This window comes from Chrysochloris asiatica, unplaced genomic scaffold (assembly GCF_000296735.1).
Source record: "Chrysochloris asiatica unplaced genomic scaffold, ChrAsi1.0 scaffold00130, whole genome shotgun sequence".
In the NCBI taxonomy this organism is placed as follows: domain Eukaryota; kingdom Metazoa; phylum Chordata; class Mammalia; order Afrosoricida; family Chrysochloridae; genus Chrysochloris; species Chrysochloris asiatica.
In genome coordinates this window covers 3,351,377-3,358,008 of record NW_006408648.1, presented here as the reverse complement: position 1 = coordinate 3,358,008, position 6,632 = coordinate 3,351,377, and the positions used below count along the sequence as shown (strand labels likewise).

At 41.8% G+C, this 6,632-nt stretch overlaps 1 pseudogene; it reads left to right on the top strand.

Annotated features, from left to right (window-relative positions):
* Nucleotides 1–4,744: 4,744 nt before the first annotated feature.
* LOC102832660 lies at nt 4,745–5,769 on the top strand (annotated as a pseudogene).
* The last annotated feature ends 863 nt before the right edge of the window (nt 5,770–6,632 follow it).

Sequence of the window (6,632 nt, the reverse complement as noted above, 5' to 3'; positions counted from 1 at the left end):
GTGGGAATTGTAACCATGGCAATGAAATGATATATGATAGGATGAATGTAAAACTAATGTTCTCTCATGTAAACTATCACATAATTCACAATAAAACATTAAACAAACAAACAAAAAAGAAGATGGAAGGAATACACAGAGTCAATGTACTAAAAGGAAATGGTTCATGTCCAACCATTTCAATAGGTAGCATATGATCAAGAGCCAATGATCCTGAAGGAAGAAGTGCATTGAAGGAATTAGTAAAGAACAAGGCACCATGAATTGATGGGAGTAAAAATTTACCAAACACCTCTATAATTTACTGGGTTTGAAGCTTTAGGATTGTAATCTCATGAACGAAGTCAGTCAATTGGCATACTATAGTTCATAAAGTTTATGTTCTATATCCTAGTTTGGTGAGCAGTGTCTGGAGTCTTAAAAAGCTTGCCAGCAGCCATCTAAAATAAAAATTCTCTTTTTGCCCAGAGAAGTTCCATGAACCACAGTCTCATCCACCTCGCAACCAGAAGAACTAGATGGTCCCTGGCTACCATTGACAGCTATTCCAATCAGTACTAGAACAGTTGGAACCTGATGGGGGGAAATGTGGAATAGAACTCAATTTTTTAAGATGTCCAGACTCATTGGACTGGTTGAGAATAGGGGACTCCCTGACACTACCAACCTAAGACACTCCTTAAACTTTGAACTGAAACTACCTTGAGGTCACCTTTTAGCTCATAAAATAAAGCATATTACCAGTGAGTACTTACTAAACCAAAACCCACTGCCAATGAGTCGATTCTGACTCATAGAGAATCTGTATAGGGTTTCTAAGGCTGTATATATTTAAGGAAGCAGAAAGTTTTATCTTCCCGCCACAGAGAGGCTAATGAGTTTGATCTGCCAAACTTGCAGTTAGCAGTCCAGTGCTATCAGGGCTCCTGAGTACTTACTACACAACTTTAAAAAATCACCTTTATGAGACCAAATGTTAAAAATTCCTCTAAGGCAAAGATGGAAGGGTAGGGGGAAAAACCAGATTACAGGAAGCAAAACATCCAGAAGGAAGTTAATGAGAACATGAGCACATTGTGAAAAATGTCTCTGGACAATTTGTGTAGTGATTGTTAAATGGGAACCCCATTTGCTGTGCAAACTATCATTAAAAGCACAATAAAATATGATTTAAAAGAAAACAAACAAACTATGGAGCACAGTTCTACTCTAACACATGGTGTTCCCATAAATTAGAATCAGTTTGACAGTGGTGGTAGTATCAAGACAGTTAACCATACAGCTCAGTTTCTGGCGGGGAATTCTGGGAGACTATTTAGAATAGGTGTCAGGGTTATCCCAACCAGAATGATGGGGAGCTCTTCGTGCATGTTTGACTAAGGATTACTTCCTCACAAACTCCACATCTGTCTCTGACTGAGGGCTGGTTCCAAGAGCAGTCATTCACTGGCATTTCTAGCTAGCTCTGTACATAGCTTGAGCTGGCTCCTATTGTTCTGGGGCAGACATTTAAGCAGTGCCTTACTTTTTTAATGCCGCTATAAAAGAAGCACCACTCATAAATGGCTTTAATGAACAGAAATTAAATTATTTTCTCACAATGTAGGAGCTAGAAGTCTGAATTCGGGTCACCAGCTTTGGAGAAGTTTCTGTTTCTGTCTGCTCTGGGGAAAATCCTTGTCTCAGCTTCTCTAGCGCCTGGGTTCCTCCTCCTTGGTGACTTTCATGTGGCATCTCTTTTTCCCTGTTTGTGCTTGTTTGTCTTTGTGTCTAATCTGCTGCTTTGAAATCTCAAAAGAGATTTAAAAAAAAAGATTTTAAGGTATCCACTATACTCTGATGGCCTCATTAACGTAACAAAGACAACCCTATTCTAAATGGGATTACAACTACAGTTATCAGGGTTCCAACATGTATTTGGGGTGAGGGACTATCTAATCTATAACATTAATCTATAATAGGCAGTATGTCATAGGTCATCACAATAAAGATGTATGGATGGGCCACTAACAGCACCTGCTACAAAGCCTGACAAGAGATTTTAATGAAACAACATTTTTAATGTTTTAATCACTACTGTTTCTCTTCTTAGGTCAGGCATGAGCCCATGGGGGCTTCAGGACACGTGATGAACATTTTGCTGTATTAAAATTTACATCTGACCCTATACTTAGCCCATTGTCCCAAATCAGCTGTTTTTTCCTTATGATATTGTTGTTAAGTGCCATTGAGTCAGTTCCAACCCACAGAGACCTTTTATAGGGTTTCCAAGGAGCGACTGGTGAGCTTGAACCATTGATCTTATAATTCAAATGACTTTGCAGTCTGGCACATTAACCCACAGCACCACACCAGGACTCATTCCAAAGGAGCAGGAGCTCTCTTGGTCTTGCTACCAATAGATCATTGTCAGACCCACCATTGGTCTTCTTGTCATAATTAGAAGTATCTGAATCCTAGCCTGACCCCAGTTAGACTGTCAAATGGAGACCTCTGCAACACATAAACCATATGTTTCTTCTTTAAAAAGAAAAACCCTAAGGAAGTAATAAAATCAGGATTTTATAAAGAGAAAGAAGTGGGCTCTTTCTTTACTAAATTAAGTTATTTGGTTACAGTGAAGACTGCAGATACATTTAAAGTTTCAGGGAAATGCAAAGATTATGACTTGATTCCATTTTCTCTGTGCTGCATGTGCCCTCACTCCTCGATGCTGTCCAGTCAGGTCCCTCACTATCCCGAGCTAAACACAACTCCCAATAGAAGGAGCTGGTCACTTCAGTGTGAAAAACTGGTCTTTGAATTAGGTTAAACTAGAATTCTTACCCAGGAATCCTTGCAGACGCTCCTGAACTCCCCTGATAAATTTATACATAGAAATGTTTCAGAAACACATACATTAGCATTTTCCTGATTGGGGGTTGGGGGCAGGGAACAAAGCTTTTAGCAAATTCTCAAAGTTATATGATCTCAAAAGCTTAAAAATCCTTGGGCTAGAAATAGTTCTGGAAGGTACCAAATGGTTTGAGGAAAGGCAATAAAACAGTCCATGCAGAACTAAGCTCAAGCTCTCAACATTTGATTTATTATCTAACCCACAGCCTCTTACCCTCAAATCCTGTATCTTGGCCATAAATCTTACTGTGTTTTTAGTTTAGATCTTTGTAATACTTTGGAGCCTTGGTTGTTTCCTGTAAACTAGAGCATTGTTAAACATGAACAGAGAATTTCACACTCCAGAGGTGAGCCAATTGGAAAAGTTATTGCTTCAATGTGCTCAATTATAAAACACTGGCTATGGGACCAGTCACTGGAAAAGGATATCATGTTTGGCAATGTGGAGAGTCAGAGAAAAAGAGGAAGACCCCCAACGAGATGGATTGGCCAAGTGGCAGCATTGATGGACTCAAGCATGGCAACAGTAGTGAGGTTGGCCCAGGATCGGGCAGTGTTTCGTTCTGTTGTGCATGGGGTCGCTATGAGTTGGTTCCGACTCGATGGCACCTGACAACAACAACAACAATAACTGATAAGAATTTAATACAATTCAACAACAAAAAGACACCCGGAAAAATACTTAAGGTCCTTAGGCATTGAACAACAACAAAAACACCCAGACCCATTGCTCTCAAGTTGATTCCTACTCAGAGTGATCACAGAATACAGAATAGAACTTCCCCATAGGGTCTCCAAGACTATAATCTGTCAAAGTAGCTTGTTGGTTTGAATTCAAAACTACAATAAAACATCACCTCATACTCACTAGGATGGCTGTTATCAGAAAAGAATAAAAACAGAAACAAGTACTGACAAAAATATAAAAGGTTCCCATTTAGGCAGTCCAAGATGGTGGCACTACCACATGCTTCACCACATCTCCCTGCATAACAAAGACTCAAGAAAACAAGTGAACCAGATATAGAGGAAAATAGACGAGCATGAAATGAAAGGTTGAAGAACTGGATGGAATGCCAAATGGAAGGAGAGAGTATATAAAAACTGAGGACAAGGAGAATTATAGATCATGGGAGCCCTGCCAGCCAGACCTGCTCATTATAGCAATATTGAGACAAAGCAAATATCCTTAGCTGAAGCCCCCATCCATCACCTGGTGCTGTTAAGCAGGAGCTCCCCAGCATTCAGTTCCAGAGCCACGCAGGAGTGTTCTCTGCTCAACAAAAGTTAAGTGCACTTATGACATGAACATGAACTGCAACATGCCAGCTCTCCCTCTCCCATCCCCAGCCTACTGGAGGACCTGAGGTGCTCACTCTACTGCCCAGTCACTCACACAAAGAGCCCACAGACAGACAGCACCGGTTAATCTGTCAAGTCACCCCCATTAAGGCCTATGAAATGCCAGTACCTGCTAATCCACCAAGTCACATATGCTGGGGCCATGGACTGGCAGCACCAATCCTCCTCTCAACCTCCCCTACCATAAAACAGGCTGACAGTGCCCCTACTCTGCCCAACCATCTGTGCAGCGCTGGGACCAGCAGAGTGGTGGCATAATCTCCCATGTGCTATATTCTTGTGGCCTGGAGGTGAGCCCTCAAGAGGGCAATGGAATAGAACTAAGAACCCATATGTAAATTCATCCATTTATGTGCAGGTGATCTTTAAAATTCATTCAAGGAGAAAGAAAGTCTCATTAATAAATAATGCTGTGGCTCTCTGCTCCTCCCTGTTCGACAGGCAGCCGCAGTTTCTCTTAGCGTACCAGCCACATCCCTGAGACAGGATGGTGAAGGTTAGAGTCAATGCATTTGGCCGTATTGGGCACCTGGTCACCAGGGCTGCTGTTAACTCTGGCAAAGTGGAGGTTGTTGTCATCAATGACCTCTTCATTGACCTCAAGTATATGGTCTACATGTTCCAGTATGATTCTACCCATGGCAAATTCAATGGCACTGTCAAGGCTGAGAATGGGGAGCTTATCAACAATAGGAATCCCATCTCTATCTTCCAAGAATGTGATCCCGCCAACATCAAGTGGGGTGATGCTGGTGCTGAATATGTTGTAGAGTCCACCAGTGTCTTCACAACCTCGGAAAAGGCTGGGGCTCACTTGAAGGGTGGTGCCAAAAAGGTAATCGTCTCTGCCTCTTCTGCTGATTCCCCCATGTTTGTGATGGGCGTGAACCATGAGAAGTATGATAAATCTCTCAATATTGTCAGCAATTCCTCCTGCACCATCTACTGTTAGATCCACTGACCAATGTCATCCATGACAATTTTGGGATCGTGGAAGGACTCATAAGCACAGTCCATGCCATCATTGCCACCCAGAAGACTGTGGATGGCCCCTCTGGGAAACTGTGGCGTGAGGGCTGTGGGGCTGCTCAGAACATCATCCCTGCATCTACTGGTGCTGCCAAGGCTATGGGCAAAGTCATCCCTGAACTGAATGGGAAACTCACTGTCATGGCCTTCCGTGTCTCCACTCCCAACATGTCTGTCGTGGACCTGACCTGGAGAAAGCTGCTAAATATGATGACATCAATAAGGTGGTGAAGCAGGCATCAGATGGACCCTCTAAAAGGCATCCTGGGTTACACTGAAGACCAGGTCATCTCCTGTGACTTTAACAGTGACACCTACTCTTCCACCCTTGAGGCTGGGGCTGGCATTGCCTTCAACGACCACTTTGTCAAGCTCATTTCCTTATATGACAATGAATTCGGCTACAACAACAGGGTGGTGATCTTATGGTCCACATGGCCTTCAAAGAATAAGAGCCCCCTGGACTACCAGCCCCAGCAATAAGACTAGAGGAAGAGAGAGGCCCTCAGCTGCTGGGAGTCCTTATCCCAAGCATAACCCCCTACACACTGAGATGCTCCCATCCTCAGTTTCCATCCAGACCCCCTGGAGAAGGGGAGGGGTTTAGAGAGTCCAGTCTTGTCATGTATCATCAATTAAGTACACTAATCAGACAAAATAATAATAATAATGCTGGCAATCCTAGATAACAAAGCAGGATCCATACTCCATACCATGCATAAAAACTAATTCAAGATGGATTAATAACCTAACTGTTAAAACTGTGAAGTTCCCACAAGATAATATAGGGTCAAAATGGGGACCTAATTTTTGGAATAAAAAGACAATCAAGCAAAACAAATAATGCAGGAATGATAGAAGATAAAATAGATAACTGAGACCTAAATATTAAATACTTAAGTTAATCAAAAGAAAGTAAAAAAAGAACACAGAGACTGGGAAAAACTTTGGCAATGAGATATCTGATAAGGATTTATCTCTAAAATATATGAGGAGGCTTCCAAAAGTTTGTGAAAAATAGAGCTAAAAGATAATGGAATTTTCCATAAACTTTTTGAAGTCCTCTTGTATAGAAAATTTCAACAATTGAACAACAAAAAAGACAATCCAAGGAAAAACTGGGCAAAAGCCATGAATACTCACCAATGAGGACAAGCAGGCAGGCAACAAAACATAAAAATGATGTTTGCCATCATTAGCCATTTGTGTTAGATGCCATCTATTGATTCCGACCATAGTGACTCTATGTAGAACAGAATAAAACCCTGCCTAGTGCTGAACCATCCTCACAATTATTGCCATGCATGAGCCCATTGCTGCCACCACTCTGCCAATTCATCTTGTTG